The sequence below is a fragment of the Diceros bicornis genome, chromosome 30 (genome assembly GCF_020826845.1).
Source record: "Diceros bicornis minor isolate mBicDic1 chromosome 30, mDicBic1.mat.cur, whole genome shotgun sequence".
Taxonomy (NCBI): domain Eukaryota; kingdom Metazoa; phylum Chordata; class Mammalia; order Perissodactyla; family Rhinocerotidae; genus Diceros; species Diceros bicornis.
In genome coordinates, this window is record NC_080769.1 from 5,607,840 (window position 1) to 5,631,801 (window position 23,962).

At 45.0% G+C, this 23,962-nt stretch overlaps 1 protein-coding gene and 1 long non-coding RNA gene across 2 annotated transcripts in view; one reads left to right on the top strand and one right to left on the bottom strand.

The window, feature by feature from the left end:
• The window catches only part of LOC131394552 (zinc finger protein 709-like), a 442,972-nt gene that overhangs the window by 231,848 nt on the left and 187,162 nt on the right, over positions 1–23,962 (bottom strand). The window lies entirely within an intron of this gene.
• LOC131394573 (uncharacterized) lies at positions 269–23,349 on the top strand. Its single transcript, XR_009216196.1, has 3 exons — positions 269–378; positions 21,839–22,409; positions 22,613–23,349. It is a non-coding gene; the product is annotated as an uncharacterized LOC131394573 (long non-coding RNA).

Genomic DNA, 23,962 nt, shown 5'->3' on the forward strand with positions numbered 1-23,962 from the left:
GGTGAGGTGATTTTAAGTGTGCTTGCAAAGAAGGGTCACAGTTCCCCGAGTGGCCTCATAACATTGCATTTCAGTGGAAAAGTCTCCAGAGAGGACAATTTCCACCTCTGGGTTGGCTCAGACACGTAATCTCCATCCCCGGTCGCTCAGGAGCGAGTGGGCGTGGCCCTTAGAACTGTCCAATCAGGGTCGGCTCTGGGGCAGGTGGGTGGGGCGACGCTCCGCCCCCATCCTGACGTCCTGCTCTCGTGCCACAGTCCTTCCAGTCACGGGCCGCTGCCCTTAGACGCCCAACGTTCGTCTGCTGCGGCCTCTGTCGCGCTGTGACCTGTGCCCAGTCGTAGGAAGGATGCGGGGGACCCAGGAAAGTTCGAAATGGTGAGAGTTCTGGCTGGGGGTCTGGAGGCACGGTTTGGGGAAGGAGGGCTGGTCGGAACCGGCCGTGGCGGGACCGGCCTCCCCGCGGTCACCTCCGAGTCTGCGGACCCGAGTCCGCGGGGGCGCCGCTCGGACCTCAGTCCCCTCCGGCCGCAGCGTGGGGGCGGGGCCGGCAGCCGGGACCCCGGGCGTCCTGTGGTCACTGCGCGCGGCGACTTGGGCCCCGGAGCCTCTCTGGGCAGCTCTGCGCCCGCAGCCCCGCGTGTCCCCAGATGGTGCGGCGACCACGGGAGGGTCATCAGGGACAATCGTGACTCGGTCTCCGGGGCTCCTGCGTGGGAGGAGCTGTGGGCTGTGGGGTCCCCAGTCCCTCCTTTCTCCTCAGGGGGACTCGTGTTCTCCTGAGTTTTCTGAATGTTTGGGGAGCAGGGTCTCACATCCACGACCCTGCCCCCCAGCTCTCCCTAGGACTGGCAGTAAATTCCTAAATTTCCAAGTCCTTCCTCACATTCCCAAATGCCGACTTCCTGGCTCTGATTCACAGCGTCATAATCAACTACAAACACTCAATATTTTAATTGTTCATCATTTTCCCATGATCGATGGATGGCCTTTTTTAAAAGGGTTTATTTAGGGGCCGCCGGGTGGTGCAAGCGGTTAAGTGCGCGCGCTCTGCCACGGCGGCCCGGGGTTCGCGGATCCCGGGCGCGCAGCGGGTGCGACGCACCGCTTGTCAGGCCATGCTGTGGCGGCGTCCCATATAAAGTGGAGGAAGATGGGCACGGATGTTAGCCCAGGGCCAATCTTCCTCAGCAAAAACAAAAAGAGGAGGATTGGCAGATGTTAGCAGGAGGCTGATCTTCCCACAAAAAAAACATGAATAAATAAAAGAGTTTATTTCTTGCTTGTGAATGTTTTACAAGAGAAAAAAGTAATGACTAGCTACCTGCAAATATCTTGTATGAAATCCTTCTGCCTCTCCTCCCAAGATGTGTCCTGGGCACAGACATTCAATTGTGAGTCCTTTGGTTGGAAATTCTTGGCAAATTTTTCCGGGTGATCTGTCCTGTCAGCACTGCCCCTCCTTAGGTTTGTCACCTTCAAAAGATATATTTATTTTACTCTGTTTTTCTATGAATAAAAATTTATTTAATCAATACAGCTTGAAAAACAATATAAAAATGTTTCCAAAGAGAAAGAAAGAAGTGAATTTCAGAAAAAAGAAAACATTCCAGTTTCACATTGCATGATTTAAAAATTGTTTTCCTTTTTTCCTTTCCTAACATGTTACTAATATTCTGAGGTCTGTTCTTTTATTTTGGGTGAGTTCAAATGGATTCCCAGGGGTTAGACTGGCAGACCTGAAGTGCTCAAGTATGATTAATAGTTTAGAAAACATTTCTTGTCCTGGAAATAATTAATTGACATCTTTTTTTCTGAAATGCAGTACATTCCTGTGGGGTTTCTTATTGAGCCAGCAAAATGCCATACAATTTTCTTCCCTTATTTCCACATAAAGACTGGTTTGAGTGTTTTAGCTGGATTGGTCAAACACTGAGTTTGTGTCATTTAAGGTATCAATGGTGGTCCAGAAATACTCCAGTAGGGGCAGAGGCCTGAGGGCAGTGATCTAAGCTAAGGCCCCCTTGGGCCTGCAAAGGGAAGGACTTGAAGGCCCGGTTGTTCTTCCTGGGGAGCCTCCCCCTGCAGGTGTCCTACTGCTCACACCCCGCCATGGAAGGAGCCTCTATACTGAGAGGAGCTGCAGAGCTCTGGAATGCTGGGGGTGCACGTGCTCATGGGGGTGGGGAGTGATGCCCTTTCTGAGGTTGTAACTGTGGTTTCCTTGGACCTTCTTCTAGACTTCAGTTTTGTACCACAGTGTAGATGCACTCAGAGTGTAATTTGTTTACATTGGGAAAGTCTGTGAAAGTCAGGAGTTCTGTGTCCTGGATTAGGGCCCATTAATTTGGGAGTTCACTTGGTCAGAACCTTAAACTGAATCCAGCTGAGTTTTCCTCATTGTGAGAAGGGAAGCCTGAGAGAGGGAGCATTTACATTATTCCCTGGGGAGAGGGGGTGTGTGGAGCTCCCAGAGTTCACTCCTGTGGCTGCTCAGGTGCCCCACCCCCCTTCACCAGGGACTGAGCCACTCCAGGGGTTCTGTCTCAACCGGCAGAGTCTAGAATATGGAACCTTCTGAATGTGGCTTCCCTTCTGTCCTATGGGAAGCAGGCTGCTTATCTGTGCTGATTCCAATATTTGTGTTTCTTGCCTTTGGATTCCTTTATTGATTGAATACTGCAGCCCTTTGTCTCTAGTTTCCCTTAGCACTTGGGCCCTGAAACTGTAAGTTGATTGAGAGATAGGATGTGAGGAATGGAAGAAAATTCTGGAACTAAATAGAATTTTTTTTTTTTCCTTTTATGCAAGAGAACCTCAAGGTGTGAGATAAATGTGTTAAGTTTTTGAGCACGTTTTTAATTTTTAGATCAGTTTTTCTATGTGCATGTCTCTAGAGAACATACAAATTTAAAAGGTTAAAGTGATTGAATTTTTACTTTAATTGATGTGAGGAAAACTTCTGAAGCCTATGTAAATCTTTGAAAATCCAGTACATATAAGGGGTTAAACTGAAACCCCTACTGCATATAAAATGCTGCTTATTCCTGAAAATCCCCCCAGTGTGAGATAGAGGGGAAGGACAAACTAGGATGCAGCTCGTCCTTTTAGTTAGAAAGAGATTTGAAAGTTTTCATTTTGTGGTTTGCACTTTTGTAACTGTTAGTGTTTAAAGGAATTAAATCCTAGAATGGTTTCATGTGTACAAAAGTTAAAATTAAATAAGACTTAAATAATAAATGATAGTATATATCAGTTTCTCTGTTTTTCTTTGTTTAAATAAATCTGTAAGACAGCACAGTCTAACTTAAGAAGACTCACGGCAGGGCCAGCCCCATGGCTTAGTGATTAAGTGCGCGCGCTTCGCTACTGGAGGCCTGGGTTCGGATCCCGGGTGTGCACCGACGCACCGCTTCTCCGGCCATACTGAGGCCTCGTCCCACATACAGCAACTAGAAGGATGTGCAACTATGACATACAACTGTCTACTGGGGTTTTGGGGAAAAAAAGGAGGAGGATTGGCAATAGATGTTAGCTCAGGCCTGATCTTCCTTGCAAAAAAAAAAGAAGAAGACTCATGGCCAACATATCCTGGTCCCCTCCAGTGCTGTTCCTCAAGTCACCCCCAAATACGCAGTTTTGATTATTTTTTGAGCCTCTTGTTAGTGTTTCTTATATAAAAACAAGCAACTGCAAATGCATAGTTTTTCACCCATGTTTGTCTGTTAACAAGCAGTTGGAATCCATACTTTTGGATGTTTGAATGCTCACAGCTTAGGCCTCACCCCACCCTCTTCCTCTTGTGCCCCCAGCTGGACAAGCTGATGAGAAAGCCTGGGTGTTCTCTCCTCTAGAGCAGGCAGGAGATTCTACCACACAAGCCCCTGCCATTGTATAACAATTTTTACTGCAGTTCCACCCCCCAGCCACAGCAAACACCCAGACTAGGCTGCTTTCCTTGCTCTCTGAAGCCGTGTCAGAGCTGCTTGAGAGGCCGGCCCTGCCCTCACCCTCAGAACTCTATTATGTGAGTCCTAAGCCTTTTCCTACCCTCTGGGTGTGTGTGTTGGGGGAGGGGAGCATACCAGCGTCAGTCTCAACAAGGGAACCACCCCTCTGCAGCGACCATAACAGCTGGCACCCTGAGCAGCATGTCCAGACATGACCCTGCCCCCCGTCATGGGTCTGTCTGCTCCTGCTCTGACTTGCTCACCTGCTCTGCTGCCTGGTGGTGGCCTGCACTCCGGGCTGCTGCTTGCTGGGGAGCCTGTGCTGTGAGCTGTGCTGCCCCGTGTTGCAGTGTTCACCCACCAAGCCTCAGTTCTAGGTTCAGCTGACCAGATTGGAAATTTCAAGAAGTTACAGGCATTTGGGAGCAGGACTATGGGATTGGGGCCTCCTTAAATCAGTCCTGGGTCAACGTCTTTGCTGGGATTTATCTGTGTGTTAGAGTGAAGCTGTGGCAGAGGCTGTATTTACCCCAAAGTACCCCAGGGATGGGGGTGGCACAGGGGGACTATACCTTGTGCAAGAGGAGGGCCCAAATGTGGTCACTCCTGAAACAGCTGTCATTTAAAAAGACAAGAAGAGAGGGGGAAAGGCAGCCAGTAGGTGGCAGGCTGAGTCCACACTCCTAACACCAGAGGGCTCACTAGGACCCTTAAGTACCTCTGCAGCAGCTGCTGCCCCTGCCTCTACCATGACAAGGATCCTAATCTTTGGGGCTATAAGGGACAACACCCATGGCACCCCATGGCACAGCAATGGGATTAGTTCGAACCTGACTTAAGTCCAGGGACCTTAAACTCACTAAAGTACCCATTTGTCATCTGGGAGTCTCCTAAGCTTGATGGCACTGTTTTGAGGCTCTTGGGAAGAAAAAATATATAAATACTAGGGTAGTGGGCTGGCCCCATGGCTTAGCGGTTAAGTGCGCACGCTCCACTGCTGGCGGCCCGGGGTTCGGATCCCAGGGGCGCACCGACGGACTGCTTCTCCGGCCATGCTGAGGCCGCGTCCCACATACAGCAACTAGAAGGATGTGCAGCTGTGACATACAACTATCTACTGGGGCTTTGGGAGAACAAAAATAAAATTATATAAAAAAATAAATAAATACTAGGGTAGAGATGATGCCTTTTCCCCCGAAGTATATCCAATGACCAAAAAAAAACAAAACGGGAGGACAAGAAGGAGGGAACAAAATAAAAAAATACTGAAAGAAAGGTCCGGTTGGAACCAATTGGAAATCCAAAATATACTGAAAGAATTTACATAACTAAACAGATAAAGGTACACTGCTTGGCTTTTGGGCCTCTACAACATAGTTCTAAATTAATTTTGCTATCTGCTGTAATGCACTAATTCAGAATCCTTCAAGCAGTTAATCAATACTAGGGGTCAAGTTACAGTTATACCTGGATCCCACTAAATGTAGGCAAGGTGCCCCTGATGACATTTGGGGTGTTAATGAAATATAGAGGACAAATAGGACAAGTGTTTCTCCTTAACCATCAGAACTATGGTCCTCCCTGAATTCTCCATGGTCACAGCACTTATTGTCCTAAATCATTCCACAGTGAGCTGGAGCTGGCGCCATTGGATCAGCTGGCTCTGATCCAGTGATCAAGAAGTAAAGTCTTTGCCGCTTACAAATTGGCTTGACAAGTTGGGACCCCAGGGACTTTACCCCCACAATCAAATAGTTAATATGGCCCAATGTAAGTTACCCAGGGCCTTGAAGGATTGACAGCTGGATAGAAAACCTCGTTAGTGAAGAGTTGATTATTCCCTGTGCTGCTTTTAGCAGTCCAATTTGTCTTATTAAACCTCGAAAGAATGAATGGCACCTCAGAGTGGTTTACCTCAACTTGAGGCTATGGTTGCACCACACAGACCTCTATACCCACTCCCAACAGTGTGGAAATTACTGACTACAACCAATCAGCAAGTGATAAATATCCAGCTCTCACAAATTTGGCTAAGTCTGTTCTGGTCAGTGCCTGAGTCAACAGCCTCTCAGCTGCACTTGGCCTTCACCTCTGAAGGGACGTGATGCACCTTTACTGGGTTCTCCTCATGGATCTTCAACAGCTGTGCCCTCCCACACAGTCATTGCAGCAGGATCTGAACTGCATCCTGGTTGCTCCAAGAACACAGGTATGAGGTTATATTAATGACCTCTCCTCTGAGGACATTCAAGACTTACAAATATTGAAAAAAGGAGCTCACAAAAAGTGGATGAACATTGCCACACATATAATGTGAGGCCTTGACAACTTTGTTAAATTTCTGAAAATTATTTGATAAATTAAGACCTTCTCCTTCTCTGACACCATGAAGAAATAGCTGTTGTTCCTCTCAGCACCCACCCACAAAATCTACTAGGTTCTCTTGAAATTTGGGAGGCAATATATTCCTTGTTTACAAATTTTACTTGAGCCTGTTTGTGCTGTTACTTGCAAATTTGCCACTTTGAATGACACAAGCCCCCAGCACAAATGTTTGGAGATTCTCTTCAAATTGTCATACAGCAAACACTGCTGTTAGTGCCCTCAGAGTCTCTTTCACTATAGAGGCATCAGTGACCTTCTGTCACACTTCCTGGGATACCCATGATGGCCTTAAGTTATCCATAGGCTCCTGATGCAAGATCCTGCCCTAGGCACCAGACTATATGTCATTAGAGCTGCAATCACCTCTACTTATGAGGGTAACCTGCACGTAGATGGCCCTGAGCATGTGACCATCTATCCAGCAGCCCATTTTGACTTGAGACTTGGAAACAGCACCCCAAGAGCTCAGCATGGCTACTGAGACCTCCTGGAGACATGATGGAGGCAAACTTGGATACTCTGGGATGTGCTACCTACAGGAGGGTGTGGCTTTCCCTCTTAGTCCGTTGCCAGGTGCCATAGTGTTGAAAAAAGTCACCCCTCTCTCAGACCCCCAGGCTCCCTAAGGAGATCCTTAGGACTCCCTGAGTGAAAAGCAATGAGGGCACAGACTTAAGGGACATCATCTCATTTGTACATGACGGAGCTCAGGCAGAGTTGCTTTTCCTGTCTTAATTGGGACATCTCTGATGAAGGACTGGGCCCAAAGGTCATCACATTGACTGTACATCCAGCAGTCATCTTAGCACCAACCAATAATGGGCTCCAGCTGCAGACCTTACAGACTGTGGGTGATTCCCTGCGAGTTGCCCCTTTGTGGTAAAAGAACTCCAGGAATCTCTTGCCTCACAGTTGCCTACAATAGAAATCAAAGTCACACTTGTCTCTACACATATGAAGGCCACACACCAAGCCTCAGTAGGACACTCTATCCACGTGGGACTTCTGGACACTACTGATAGTGATGAAGGCACTCTTTTAACTTCTCAGAATCTACAGTGCTGGGCTTTTAACAAGGCATTCAGTAGAAATTTCTCCTCTCTTCCGAGTGTCAGGGTACAGGCCTCTTAGAGCACCATAATCACTTATTGAAATAAGTTCAAATTAATTGGATGAAAGATGGTCTGTTTCTGTCATAAGTCAGTCAACAGGGGTCAATATTCATGTGTCTGTCTTTATCATTTTTTCCCTATTTGACTTTACTTTTTTTTAGGATCAGTTTTAGGTTTATAGAAAACTTGATCTGCAAGTGCAGAGATTTCCCACATAACCCCTCTGCTTCCACAGTTTGTAATATATTTTTACCTTGTGTTACTATCATACATTTGTTACATTTGATGAGCCAATTTGATGCATGAAAGTTCATAGTTTACGTTAGTATTGACTCTGTGTTACACAGTCTTTGGGCTTTGGACAATGGAAAATGACATGACTCTCATTTCTGTATCACATGGAATACTTGCACTGTCCTAAAAGTCTCCCCTGCTCCATCTAGTCATTCATCCCTCCCTATCTCTTCCAAATCCTGGCAACCAATGATCTTTCACTGTCTTATAATTGATCTTTTCCAGAATGTCACATGATTGGAATCATACAGTGTGTAACCTTGTCATATTGGCTTCTTTCATTAGCAATATGATTTTAAAGTTTCTTCATGTCTTTTTGGCTTGATAACCTCATTTCTATTCATTACTGAAGAATATTTCATGCTATGGATGTACCCATGATTGTTTATCCATTCACCTATTGAAATTATCTTGGTTACATCTAGGTCTTGACAGTTATTCATAAAGTTCCTATAAACATTCACGTGCAGAGATTTTTGTGAACATCAGTTTTCAACTTATTCAGGTAAGTTCAAAAAACGTGATTGCTGTATCATATGCTAAGAGTAGTCTTTGTGTTAAGAAACTGCCTCTCTTCCAAAGTAGGCATACCATTCTCCATTCCCACCAGCAGTGCATGAGGGTTCCTGTTGCTCTCCATCTTCATCGTAGTTCAGTGTTCTCAGTGTATTTAATTTTAGCCATTGTAATAAGTGTCTGGAGATATCTTATTCTTCTTTTATTTGTAATTTGCTAGGGACACATGGTTTTGAGCATGTTCTCACATGTTTATTTACCATCTGTATGTCATTGTTGAAATGTGTGTTCAGATCTTTTGCCCATTTTTAACTGGTTTGTTTGTCTTCTTTTTGTTGAGTTTTAGGAGTTCTTTGGATGTTTGGGTACCAGTCCTTTATCAGATAAATGATTTCCAAAGATTATCTGCCAATCTATGACTTGTGTTTTCATTCTCTTAATACTGTTTCACTGATCAGAAGATTTTCATTTTAATGAAGTCAAACTAATTATTTTCTATCCTGGATCTTACTTTTCTTGTTGCGTCTAAAAATTAATCATCAAACCGAAGGTCAGCAAGATTTTCTCCTATGTTATCTTTTAGGAGTGTTGTAGTTTTATATTTTATCGTAAGATCTATGATTCATTTTAAATTAATTTTTGTGAAAAGTGTAAAGTCTGTGTCTAGATTCTTTTTTTTTTGTTTTTGACATGTGGGTGGCCAGTTTTTCTGGCATTATTTATGTTCCCATTGAATTGCCTTTGTTCCTTTGTCAAAGCTGCGTTCAGCTCATCTTTGCGTGTATCTATAGGAAACAATAGACTTTTGTGTATTAACATTTTATCTTTCAGCCTTCCTCTACACTCTTCTTAGTTCAAGGGGTTTCTTTGTAATTGGGGTTTCACTGAGATTTTCTCCATAGACAATCTTGTGCCACAAGGACAGTTTTATTTCCTGCTTACCAATCTATGTACCTTTTATTTCGTTTTTGTGTCTAATTGCATCAACTAAGAATTCCAGTACAGGCCGGCTCCGTGGCTTAGTGGTTAAGTGCGCGCGCTCTGATGCTGGCGGCCCAGGTTCGGATCCCGGGCGCGCCCCTAGGCACCACTTCTCCGTCCAACGCGAGGCCGAGTCCCACGTGCAGCAACTAGAAGGATGTGAACCTATGACATACAACTATCTACTGGGGCTTTGGGGGGGAAAAAAATGAATAAATAAAATCTAAAAAAAAAAAAAAAAAAAAAAGAATTCCAGTACAAGATTGATGAGGAGTGGTGAGGGAGGACATCCTTGCTTTCTTCTTGATGTTACTGGAAAGCATCTAGTTCTTTCAGTGTAGTCCACTACTATTAAACAAGAACCCAGTTGACATAGAGGTAGGCGTGGGCAGAGGGGAAGCATTCTCCAGTCCAGTGATTGGGTCTCAATCTTTTAGTGAGCCTGTGTCCCAGGGCTTGACCTTCTATGATATAATAAGAAAGATATTTGATCTTTGTTCTCAGTTCTTAGCAAAATCCACCTGGAGTCCTCGGAATTGCTTGAGTGATAAGGTGTTTGTTCTTTTAACGATTTTTTTTTCTGTTTGTGAGGAAGATCATCCCTGAGCTAACATCCATGCTAATCCTCCTCTTTTTGCTGAGGAAGACTGGCCCTGAGCTAACATCTATTGCCAATCCTCCTCATTTTTCCCCCAAAGCCCCAGTAGATAGTTGTATGTCATAGTTGCACATCCTTCTAGTTGCTGTATGTGGGACGTGGCCTCAGCATGGCCGGAGAAGCAGTGCGCTGGTGCGCGCCCGGGATCCGAACCCGGGCCGCCAGTAGCGGAGCGCGCGCCCTTAACTGCTAAGCCACGGGACCGGCCCCAGGTGTTTGTTCTTTTAATCAGGCAACTCTTCACCAGCTCCTAAATAGCTTCAGGAGGGGGATTGGACACTAGAAACACCAAGCCTTGATTAGAGACTTGGAAATTACAGACCCAGCTCCCAGCTTCTGTGGAGAGGAGGGGTGCTGGTAATCACCAATGGACAATGATTTAATAAATTGTGTCCGTGTAATGGAACCTCCATCAGAACCCTTAAAGATAGAATTCAGAGAGTTTCTAGGTTGGTGAACACATCCAGGTGCTGGGAGGGTGGAGTGTCCAGAGAGGATGTGGAATCTCTGCAGCCCCCTCCACCTCCACTCCCCTCACCCATACCACCACCCTACATTGCCCTATGCATCTCTCCCTTTTGTCTGCTCCTGATTTGTATCCTTTATATAAACCAATAACAGCAATTAAAGCAGTTTGCAGAGTTCTCACAATCATTTCAGTAAATTACCAAATGTAATGAGGTGTGGAGAGAATCTAGGAATTTGTAGATGGCTGAGTAGAAATGTTGGTGGCCTGGGCACCCCATTTGTGGTTGGCATCTAAAGAAGGGGCAGTTTGTGGGACTGAGCTCTTAACCTGTGGAGTCTGACGTAAACTCTGGGTAGTTAGTATTAGAATTGAATCAAACTCTTGGACAGCTCTTTGGTGATGTAGAGTTGGAGAAGTGGCATTGGAACAGACACCAAATATTTGAGGCCACGCGGGAAAAAAAACCCATCATCTTCACAATTGCCCCACCTTTGAGATCAGAGAAAGGCTAGAAGAGACTCAAGTTGGCTGTTTCCTTCCCCCAGGTCAGTTTGCCTCTTGGAAAATCCCAGTCACTAATGTTTCTGTTAAATAGATTGTTTGCAGGGCATGCTTTGTTAAGAATAGAGTATTTTGCAATGTTTTAAATGGCTACTTTTTTGTTTCTCTCTCTCAATAATTGTGGAGACAGTAGTTTGCCCTGTGGCCTCAATTCCCTGATGGAAGAGTTGTTGATTTCAATTTTCTTGGCTTTTTTCTTCTGAGGACTGGAATCTGGCTTTAAGCTCCTTACATATCAGACCAGAGACCAGAAGTCTCGGACTCCTTTTTTTCCCCCATTTTATTGAGAAAAAATTGACATACATGATTCTATAAATTTAAGGTGTACAACACAATGGTTTGATTTACACATATTGTGAAATGATTACCACAGTAGGTCAGCTACTCAGTAAGTCATCTTTCGTATAGATAGAATAAAAAGAAAAGAAAGAAGAAAATAATAAGCTTTTTGTGATGAGCACTCTTAGGATTTATCCTCTTAACAGCTTTCCTAAGCGTCATACAGCAGTGTTAGCTCTAGTTGTCGTGTTGTACATTACATCTTAGTGCTTATTTATGTTATAACTGGAAGTTTGTACCTTCTGACCACCTTCCTCCAATTGCCACCCCCCCCACCTCTGGTAACCAAAAGTCTGACCTCTTTTTCTTTTTTGTGAGGAAGATCAGCCCTGAGCTAACATCTGATGCCAATCCTCCTCTTTTTGCTGAGGAAGACTGGCCCTGAGCTAACATCTGTGCCCATCTTCCTCTACTTTATATGGGACACCGCTACAGCATGGCTTGACAAGCGGTGCATCTGTGTGCGCCTGGGATCCGAACCTGTGAACCCCGGGCTGCCACAGCAGAGCACGCGCACTTAACTGCTGCGCCACCGGGCCGGCCCTGACCTCTTTTCCATGAGTTTTTGTGTTGTCCTTTTAGATTTCACATATAGGTGGGATCATAAAATATTTGTCTTTGTCTGAATTATTTCACTTAGCATATGCCTTCAAGTTTCATCTATGTTTCTGCAAATTCTAGGATTTCCTTGTTTTTCATGGCTGAATAATACTCTATCATCTATATATATATATGCCACAACTTCTGTATCCATTCATCATTTGATGGGTGTATATCTTCTCTACTAAGGTAGAGGTCTCACTGAGTGAGGATGTCATCATTGATCATTGTTTCCCCACCATCTAATACATCTTAAGCACTGTTGGAGGAACTGTTCAGGTGTGGGTGTAAACAATGGACAGCAACACTGAAAGTCCTGCATTCCTGGGAGTAACAGCAGTGGTTCCCATAAAGATAAAGGCATAGACAGAGCTCATCTTCATTTTAGCCATGGTTAAACATTTTACTGCATGTGTTGTTTGATCATCATCCAGATACATGAGTGTCTGGAACTCGAGACTTCCATTGTTTTAGGCCATGGGTATTTGTTTTAGGCCATGGGTATTTATGTTTCTGTTTAACCTCAGGGGAAAGGACTTGAAATTGCCTTTTGACTCAGCATATCATTTTGCTGCTGTTCAGACTGAGTGACATAATTTCTACTCCATGAAACCTTGAGTTTCTCCCAGTTTGAGGAAGAGTTTTCATCATCTGCACAGTTGTCGCCTATCATGGGTTTTCCGACGAGTAGAATGATACCTGTGCAAGTCCAGTGTGTTTCCTGGTTAAAACACTGAAAAGAGCTGTGAATGTTTAGAGGGTAAGGATCCAAGAAATAACTGAGGTGAGCTGCAGACAGACACACAGTGTCATTTTGAGTAATATCCTATGTGATGGCACAGGAGGTAAATTTGACATCCTCAAACTGGGAAATTTTCTATGCCTTTTCATAAGAGGAGTAGCTGGGAGGTTTTTGTTTCAATGATGCACAAAGCCCCCAAAGCCCATTTTGCTGTTTCCAAGGATCATTTCTAGATGTTTACATTTCCAGGAGATGTTATGGAAGACGGGGTAAAATGTGACAGCTTTTGTTTCACAAAACAATAATGGAAATCTAAACTTGTTCCTTTTTTATTCAGTGCTAATTTATCTTTTCCCGAGAATGTAGAAATTATGTGATTTTATAATTATTAGTATCTTATTTGATCCCCTACCGCTATACTTTCTCCCATGATGCAAATAAAGTTACTCAAATTCACAGAGCTCATAACAGAGGAATCTCTTAGTTTGGATGGCATAATGTGTGCCTCTCTCCTGGGCAATGTAAAAAATTTTAAACTCACAAGAACACTGCAAGGTTTGTATAATTATGCACTTTTACCAATGTAGCATCAAAGTTTCCAAACAGGACTCATAAGGCAACACGATTTTTTGCTTATATGACATTCTGGAAAAGGCAAAGCTATAGGAACCTAAAACAGATCAGTCATTAATGGTGGGAGGGCTCAGTACAAATGGGTACCACAAGAGTGTTCCTTTGGGATGATGGAGTGTTCTCCATCCTGATGGTGGTAGAACTATACATTTGTGAAAGCTCACAACTGCTCTTAAAATAGTATGTGTATATACTGAAAACAATTAATAGAAAACAACGAAAATGTCTTCACATCTAGGAGAAAGTTAAACTCTCCTGACCTTTTGATTGCTACGTGTGCAACACTTCCTTCCACCACCTTGGGTTCTTTCTTAGGAAGAAGTGGAAGGACTAGGGAAGAAGGACATAGGCCACTGTAGACTTTTCCTGGTACCCCATCTGAAGTTACAAAACTCTCTCTAGGGCTGCGCCTGCCCTCATGTCATTCACATAACTGGTGAGAAAGTGATAGGGCTCCCAGCATCCCTCTTTGAGTTGACACCAGGTTTCCCGGGTCATATCCAGGGAATGCAGTGGTCTGAAACATAAAGGTGCATCTAACACATCTTCACACTTGGGATCTGCCTGGGTACATTCTAATCTAACCCTTGGGCATCAACATCATATCTCCCAGTTCTTGAGGCAATTTCCAGCTCTTAAGTTTCCCATCTCAAGACTACTCGGTGCCTCCTTGTTGGAAAATATGTTTAAATGCAACACTTGTGTCACTCTGGAAATTTTCTCTGTTCTGTCAACCTTAAAATTAAGTGAGCCAATTATTTTACCTGTAAAGTGAGTTTATTCATGAATAGCCAAGGAAGTACATTCAGGACATGCAAACTATGGTGAACCATCAGCAGGTAGGGAGAACAGAACAGATGGGCTGGCTTTTATAGAGGAGAGGAGGAAGCTGGGAGGGACTGTTTGGAACAGAAGTCCATTGAAGGAGAAGGAGAGTTCGGGGTGGTGACAGTGGCTGAGTGTGGTGTTTTCTCATTGGCTGGGGTGTTGCTGAGCAAGGAGAAATTCTTCCTTCCTCTTCCTGGGGTCTGTAAAGTAAGATTCCTCCTGTTGGGGAATGGGAGGTGCACTTCTTCCTGTTTGGGGTCTGCAAGATATGACAAGTAGTAGTGCCTGAGAGCTCCCCCTTCAGGGCTTCCTGACTCCATTTTAAACAAGATTTCCTATATTTGTTTTCACATTTGCAACCCCAGGTGACTGTGAGGTGAAGCAATGGCAGAACCCAGAACCCAAGTCATGAAGGCCAGGCCCCTGGAAAATAATACTCCCCACTGTCACATCAACATCACCTCTGCAGCAACTACAGTTTCACAAAAGTCTCAACACCACCGATAATGTCAAAAAGAGATGCCCTGCTTTGTCCCAGCTCTGGGAGTCCCTCAGGGGCCCAGCTGTACCTATATCACTCTCTCTGAGATCTCTGGCACTTTCCACCCTGTGGTTTCAGTGGCTCATGCGCTGACCATGCCCAGCTCCCTCACCTCAGAATCTGCCTCCTGAGTGAGTTTGGAGCCCACCCACCAAGGCTGCTGCTTGCTTTTTCTGGAACAGGACTCACCCTTCATATTTCCACTCCAAAGCCTGTGGGAAATGGCGATCTCAGCCAGACCCTCCACAGTCACAGGGCCGCCTCTCTTCACATGGCTCCCAGAATGCAGTGGGCACCACACCAAAAGAAGTGGTGGGAAATGGTGGGGATTTCCACCTTTCCTGAAGTGCACAGGTGCAGGAGGTTGTAACCCCTCTCCTTTGTCAGAGGCCACGCCCACTGTTTCTTGAAGGGAAAAGGCAGAAATGGGTCAAGCCACATCTGTACGTGCTCTTGCAACAACTTCCAGTGCTTTCCTTGGTCCCCAAGGTGATGTCTCTGTGGGAGACCTGGGGTCTGAGGTCCCAAGGTCTCCTCCCCCATCAGTGAATGTTCCAGGGTGGGGCAGTGATCAAGGCCTCTTTGAGGATGTCCCATGGAACTGAGCCTCATGCAGGGAGACCTCAGTCGGGGATGGATCCCAGGTCATAGAGACCACAGGGGAGGACAGGGCAGCTGGGTGAGGAAGCATAGTCCTTTGTTGTCTGCACTGAGCTTGCAATGGAAAGCAAAGTGAGGAAGGGGCATGTGGTGAGGGGCGTGCTTCTGGAAGTGATCATAGCAGTGTGAGGGGCTGCAACACGATGGTCACTGCAGCCATTGTGGGCCCTGACTCTCCCCTCTTCAGGGCTTGGGCTGTGTGTCTCTGGGCCATTGTCTCTGAGGGTTTGTGACTTTGGGTGTCTGTGTGTGGGTGTGTGCACATGTATGTCCAGTGAGAAAGCCTGTGTGATTTTGTATGTCTGTCTGGGGGGCTATGTGTGTATGTCCTTAAAATCTGGAATGTTTTTATTTCATTTGGTGCCTAATTGCCCTGGTAGCACCTCCCTCACTGCGTTGAATTGATCTGATGTGAGCAGATAAATCCTTGTCTTCTTTCTCATTGAGTTAATCATGTGTTTTATTTTCTGTCTCTTCAGATGTTTTGACATCTTGGGGGCCTCTCAGACATAGGGAGACACTGCCTCTCCCAGGGGGACCTAACTCCACGTTGGCAGTGGACAGCCTGTCTGGAGCAGGCCTTTCATGTGCACACCACCCGGTCCAGTGCCCTGTCCCTACAGACCTCCTTATCCACCTCTCACACAGCAAGATGATATTTTCCCTGCCCTAAACCAACCCAGGACCAGCTACCAGATGACTAAGGACCATCCCTGTGCCCCAACCTTGTTGGAATTGTTCAAAGCAAAGTGAGGAAGGGGCATGTGGTGCCCCTTATAGTGCTTACTCTGCCCTGACTTACATTTCCTATGGGACCGCAAATAAAGGCTGTGGCCTAGGTTTTTGTCCCCCTCCTGATTCTGCCTCCTGAGCAAACCTGATGCAGCCCTTGTGACCCTGCTTGGCATGGCATGCCCCCTTATCTTGGGAAATGTAAGTAATAAAAATCTTTAAATGACATTGACCTGTCCATGTTGTCACTTAGTCTCCTCCATAAATTAAGATCTCAAGGGTATAAACTGGACACTGATCCTAAGGAGAAAGTGTTCAGTTAAGATGGTGGGGCCCCCGTGGGGGGACTGAGTGAGGTCTGTGGAATATGAGTCCACAGCAGAGGTGATGTTTACCAAGGAGCCTGCAGCAGAGGACATGGGTGCTGAGTGGGGAGATACTCACCTTTGTCCCCTCACTGAGCTCACAATAGAAGAGCAAAGTGACAAAGGCACAATTCATGATGAGTGAGTTTCTGGATGCATTTATAGCAGGGAGAGGGGCTGGAACATCATGACTCCAGCCATTTTGGGCCCTGACTCTGCCATCCAGTCTCCTATTTTGTCTTTTTTAGAGATGTACTTTTTGTCCTCTGTGGTCTCAGGAAGGGTGAAATCCCTTCCCCCTCTGGAGGAGCTGAGACACCCTCTTTGGGGATTGGTTTGGGAGCCAGGAGACACCCCTCTACCAGATGGGATGGGAGTGAGAACAATGCACTGTGTGAAGGTCTGGGCCTGTGATGAGGTCTGTGTGAAGCTTCCATGAGTGTGTGTTTGTCTCTCTATGAGCCCCAATATGCAAGAAGTATTGGTGTGACAGGCCTTCTGGTAGGTGGTTTGGTGAACAAAGCAGAGCAAATATCCCTGTTTGCTTTAAAGCTGACATTTTAGAAGAGAAGAAAGAAGATATATAAGTAAAATTATACCATATTTGTTCTGAGCCTTGTAATCCTCCTCTCAGCAGTGTAATTCCTGGGTTGTTTTTTTTTTTTTTTTTTTTGGTAGAAAAATAGTCAGCCTACACTGTAGGCTCTATCTTCAATAAATATATTTGTGAATGAATCTACTCAATTTCTCTTTACCACTTTCTTGACAGTGTCCTTTGATGTGAACTTCTCATGATCTTGGGCCAGCCAAGTAAACTTTTTGGAAAGTGATTAAGAGCTTTGTGTTCTATGGCTCACTTCACCCCGATGTTCAGGCAAAATCTCTATGACAGGAACCTGGAGCTGTTTTGGGGACAATGGGAAGCCTCTCTCTGTGTGATGACCCCATTTGAAGAGCAGAGGGCTCAGTGCAAACAGCCAGAGGTCCTCTCAATTGTTTCTCCTGGCCCCTCACAAATGACTTATGTTACACTCACCTCATGAGCTGGGACAGGGTGACCGGTGCACCAGTATTGTCAGCACACCACCCCAAAAGCATCACCTCAGTTCCACGTGTAGGGACTGAAACAACAGTGTCCCCACTTTTCAAGCACACTCTCCCAGCACTTACTTACCCTCAGCAACAGGTAGCTAGGCACAAGGTTTGAAATGTTGATGTCCTGTTCCCCTCAGAAGATAGCCCTGTTAGTGGGAGCAGGGGTGACAGGGGGCCATGTGTTCTAGACTGCAGGAGTCTGGAGTAGAGTCTTCACCAATGTGAGCTGGGAGGAGCTGGGGAGGCAGTGCTCTTGGTTCCAATACCACAGACTCTCATGTTTCTTACAAAACTTCATCATTTTTTTGAATAAGTATTTATTATTTCCTGTTTGCCTTTAGGACCATTTCCAGTGCCTTTAAATGTTTATTGAAATGATTTTCACCAGTTTTATTGGGGTCAGCAGAGCTCCTCTCACTGTTATGCCACCCTAATACATTTAGCATGAAGCCCATTCCACTCAGTACTCACCAGTTTAAAATGGGATGGGAGAAGCTCTAATATCAGTTGTCATTTTATTTGTGAACAAGACAGAAAACTTATTTATTTATTTTTGTGAGGAAGACCAGCCCTGAGCTAACATGTGTTGCTAATCCTCCTCTTTTTGCTGAGGAAGACTAGCCCTGGGCTAACATCCATGCCCATCTTCCTCTACTTTATATGGGATGCTGCCACAGCATGGCTTGAAAAGTGGTGCATCCATCAGTCTGCACCCATGATCTGAACCTGCGAAGCCCAGGCCACTGAAGTGGAGCACGTGAATTTAACCACTATGCCACCGGGCTGGCCCCCAGAAAATTTATTTTTATTTGTTTGCAAAAAGGTATTGAACCCTTCATAAAAATTTTTGTTTAGGGATTACACAAACAATATGGCTCCCCATATAAAATGAATCACTCATTCAATTTATAAAACATCAAAAATAAAATATAGTGTTTTGGTGTGTCAGGAAAACAGAGCCAACATGATGTGTGAATGTGTGTGTTTTTATATATATTATTTTTTCCTTTCTTTTCTTGTTTGAAGGAAGTGACTCATGTGAATATAAAGACTTGATTAAGTAAAAAATCTCTAGTCTAGGTGAGCAAGCCAGGAACCCAGGGGAAGAATTGTAGTTCAATTACAGATGTAGTTTACTGGCAGAATTCCTTCCTCTTCAGGAAAGGTCAGTCTGTGTTCTATTAAGAACCAGAATTGATTGGATGAGGCACGTCCACATTGAGGGGGGTCTGATTTACTCAAACTCCACCCATTGAAATAATAATATCTTGAAAAAAAAATCTGCACAGAAACGTCTAGTATAATATTTGAACTAATATTTGGGAACTATGGTCAAACCAAGTTGACACAGAGATATTGGCTTGTAGTTTTCTTCTAGTGTCTTTGTCTGGCTTTGATATCAGGGAGATGCTGGCCTCATAAAATGAGTTTGGAAGTATTTCTTCTACTTCCAGTTTTTGGAAGAGTTTAACAAGGGTTGGTATTAATTCTTTGAATTTGTTATTTGGTATTGGTGTGTTCAGGCTTCCTAATTTTTAATTCTTTCTTGGTAGGTTGCATGTTTGTAGGATTTATCCATCTCTTCTAAGTTATCCAATTTGTTTACATATGAATGTTCATAATACTCCCTTTTGATTCTCTTTATTTTTTTTGCAGGGAAAGATTCACCCTGAGCTAATATCTGTTGCCAATCTTCCTCATTTTTTTCTCCCCAAAGCCCCAGTACATAGTTGTATATCCTAGTTGTCGTTCATTCTAGTTCTTCTATGTGAGCAGCTGCCACAGCGTGGCAACTGACAGACAGGTGGTATGCTTGGGTTTTCCTAGAAACACGTTCTTAAGTAGAGTCTGTGTTACGTAGGTGTCTGTTTTAATCCAGTTTTTATCTTGGGACCCTGCTGATATGGTGTCAGGTATTTGAAAGGGAAAATGTCCTCTTCTGTTGTGATGAAACCTGCAATGTTTTGGTGGTAAAGAGTCCCTAGACTATGAACTTCAGAACAGGTTCTCAGCACTTATATTTCCTCCACTTTTGTCAGAGAGGAACCTGAAGTGACTACAGGTGTCTGTCTGCACTTTGCCCATCAGATAAGACTTTGGCACATTAATTTCCTTTGAGGGAAAGTCCAAGTTACAAAGAACAAAATGCTTTGTGTGCATATCAAAATGATTTCCCCCATTTCTTACATGAAGCAGGAGGCAATTTATTCCCATCTTCACTATGAGAACCAGGTTGGGCTGCTGAAGGAAACACTCATGATTTGTGGGGGGCCCCTAAGTCCCGCCCCCCGAGAGCATTTAACTCTCAAGATAATCCATCCTGTGTCTCCAGCAATTCACATATTACAGTTTATGTGTTCCTAGATGTTGCTGGCTCCAGTGGCTTCTATTCTCGGTAAGTGGTTTTTCTCTATCAGTCTCTTGTTTGGGGGTCATTGGTTTTGATACTGGCTCAACAAGAACTTGACATAAGGGAAACCATTTTTGTAGAAAGGGAGCCATATTGTAACTATGGATAACCTCTAAGTAATTAACCCAGCTGGACATATTCTGGCTTGCATGTAAGCTAGATAATAACTGAATCATAAATATAACTGCATGCATTATGACTTATGACCCCTGCTTAGCTTTATACCTCCCAGCTGTGATAAGATGGTAACTGTGTTCTTTTGAGTTCCTTAGAAATGTAGCGACCCCCCGTCTATGGTGCCAGATGGACAACCTTCTTGACCCTCTCCTCCAACAACCCCTGGAGAGAGATTCTGTACTGGCATACCTCATCAATGACAGCTGAAAAGTCTTGTGTGGCATCCCCTACAGTGTACAGTGCGAGATGGTCAACATTCTGGACCTCTCCTCTATAGCCACTAGCTCTATATAACTGCTTCAAGATTCTCTATTCTCTTTAAGATTGTTCTTTAGGACATGAGTCCACTGTCTTCTGATTAGCTGGCTTTTCACTTAATAAAAGTCCTTTCTCTACCACCATTTTGCTTCTTGATGAATTGGCTTTTGTTTTGTGGTAAGCAGATTGTGCCCTTTGTGCAGTAACAGAAATTGGCGACCACAAAAGGATTCATGTGTCTGCCAGTGGCTAGCTATCTTTGGGGGAAATTCATTCTTAGGATAGTCTCTAGCAGCTGCCAAGGCTCTCTTTGTCTCAGGGATGGCCCCCTGTTGGCTTCCCTCTGCCTCTGCCTGCCTTTAATGCTCTCCATGGTAGAAGGTAAAATGACTTCTTCAGATGAGTTGATGGACTCACATCTGGGGTAGGGTAAGTTATCTCGGTGTGTACAACTGAAAACTCCCTTCCCTCTCCATCTGGGGTCCTCCCCTCTTTGAGAGGAAGGACTGTTTGGTTGATACGGTGCCCTGCCAGAGTGGGGAAGAGTTGTGAGATTTTGATCAGAATCTGGGAACCGGTTCACTGGTGCCTCATTTTTCTGTGTCTGTGTCTGTCCATCTCTGTGTGTCAGAATGGGGAATGCGCCATCTGTCCCCAAGTGGAGGCCCTTGGGGCTAATTCTGAATAAATGGTCTAATTATAGTTATGAGCCCATGTCTAAGAAAAAGATGGTTTTCTACTGTAATGCTGCCTGGCGACAGTATTCTTTAGAATCCAGCAAGCACTGGCCAGTTAATGGCTCACTGGATTATTATATAATCTTGCGGTTAGAATTGTTTTGTAAAAAAACTGGGAAAGATGATGAAGTTCCTTATGTACAAGCCTTTATACTGCTATACCAAGATGAAAAAAGGGAACGGAAGGATTTCCTTATGGTACAGAGAGCAAGAAGGAACCAGAGGGGTCTGTTATACAGGACACTAGAGCAGGGAAGGAACCAAAGGGGTCTGTTATACAGGACACTAGAGCAGGGAAGGAACAAAAGGGGTCTGTTATACAGGACATTAGAGAAGACGATGATGTAATGTGTTACAAACCCTTAACCCCTCCGTTGCACAGGATCAGCCCTTGCAGCTGCCCCCCTGGTGCCACCACCCCTGGAGGCGCCCTCAGTACCTGAGGCAGATGCTCCCCCCTCCTATGAGGGGAGAACTGAAATGGGCCGCAGAGTCTTGGGTTATATTTCACCCTCCCTGACCAGACAGGGAACCCAGTTTGGCCAGGGACCCCCGCTGGAGCAGGGCGATATCCGTTATGACAGTGGCCAGTGGGGGTTAATGCCCAGGGACAACCTGCCGGATTCATATGGATGCACAGCCCCGTCTCTACCTCTGATTTATTTAATTGGAAAAATAATAATCCTCCTCACCAGGAGGGTCCCCTGTGGATGACAGAACTGTTCTCTTCCATCTGTGCCACCTCTCACCTGTCATGGGCAGATGTTCATATTTTAATGAATATTCTCCTAACAGGACATGGAAAGAGATTGATAATAGACAAAGCAGAGAAGACGCTCACTGGCTCCATCTAGAGGACCCTGCTGGTACATGAGGCTAACACAGCTGTCCCGATATTTGAACCACCCTGGGATCCTAGCGAGGCTGCAGGGAGAGTCAGACTAGAACACTACAGCGATGTATCTTCACAGGCCTGAGAACCGGGGTCCCTAAGCAAAAGAGCCTAAATAAAATCCAAGAAATTCAGCAACAATCGATGAAGACCCCTCTGAGTTCCTGGAGAGGATTTATCAAGCTTATAGGCACTATACAGATGCAGATCTGGAAGACCCCAAAAATCTTAGAATGGTTAACATGACTTTTATAGGACAAAGTGCTCCAGAGCTCAAAAAAAAGTTGCAAAAACTAGACAGAGCATTAGGGATGGATCCTTCCCAGCTTACAGATATTGCCTTTAAGGCGTACAATAACAGAGAACATCAGACGAAGCAAGAAGATGCCAAAAGGAATGCTGCTTTCCTGGCTGCCGCCTTGAGCTGATGGAATTCAAACCATCTGAAAGGAAAACCAGGCCAGTCAAAGGGAGGTAAGCGTCCCCTGGGGAAAAACCAATGTCTTATTGCAAAGAGAAAGGACATTGGAAAAAGGAATGCCCCGAGAAAGGAAAGGAAAGTACTAACAGTATGAGAAAAGCGGCCCAGATGGTGGAGGGGGCACTATTCTGATGAGGGTTGAAGAGGCCCAGGGGCTCCTCCAGACTTAAAACACTCCATCCTCATTTCCCCACAGGAGCCCCGGGTACAAACGACAGTGGGGAACGAGCTGATTGACTTCTTGATGCTGGTGCCACCTATTCTGTTCTGAACACCAAATTAGCAAAGAAAATGACAAGATTGACCCCAGTCAGTGGAGTATCTGGTGAAATCCAAGATTGTTCATTTCTAGAACCCCTAGAGTGCCAGGTGGGGGATTTAACCCTGAAACAGTTTTCTGTATTTGCCAGAATGCCCCACCCCACTTCTGGGTTGAGACTTCTGTAAACTGAACGCACAATAACCTTCGCTCCAGGACAACGTGGTGCACAAGCCTCTCCGGAGCAGTCCCTGAGTTTGCAGATGCTTCGCTGGGACCTCGGAGTCAGAACCAGAACTGTTACCACTGAAATCTACGAGAAGGTAAGGCCCGATGTGTGGGCAAACGGGACCCAGGGGAAAGCAAGGAATGCCCAGCCAGTACGGATACCCTTAGAGGAAAAGAAGATAAAGCCCATCTGAAACAGTATCTGCTAAAACAGGAGGCTCAAAAGGGCATACAGCCTTTCAAAAGGTTTTCAGAGGCAGGATTAATCAGACCCTGTCAGCTTCCATATGACACCCCTATTCTCCCCGTGAAGAAGCCAAATTCTAATGGACGTCGCTTCATTCAAGATCTGCGTGCCATAAATGAGGTGGTTCAAGATTTGCACCCTGTGGGGCCCAGTCCTTACACCATGTTAACAAATATACCAGAAGAATATGGTTGGTTTTCAGTATGCATGTTTTTGCGTATTGTTAGCAGAGGAAGCCCAACAATTGTTTGCATTTGAATGGCATGACTCAGACACTGAGACAACTCAACAATATTGTTGGACTGTCCTCCCCCAGGGGTTTAAGAATTCTCCTACTTTATTTGAGGAAGCCTTGGTCAGAGATTTAAGTCATCTAAGACTACAAGAGGAACTGTTGTTACAATATGTGGATGATTTGCTAATAGCAGGCCCCACTTAGGAACAGTGTCTGGCAACACAATTAAAACTTTAAATTTCTTAGCAGAATGTGGGTATAAGGTCTCCCAGAACAAAGCCCAGATTTGTAAACAAAAGGTCGCACAGCTGGGATTTACCATTTCCAAGGGACAAAGAGAGTTGCTGCCAGATTGGAAGAAGGCAAGAACCCGCTTGAGTCCTCCCAGAACTCGCCGACAATTGCGAGGCTTTTCAGGAATGGCAGGCTTCTGTCGACTTTGGACTCCTAATTATGGGCTCATGGTAAAACCCCTGTATGAGGCTCTGAAAGGTTTAGATTCAGAACCTTTGGACTGGACTACAGAGTGCCAGCTGGCATTTGACACTATTAAGGCCAAGCTGACCCCAGCCCCGGC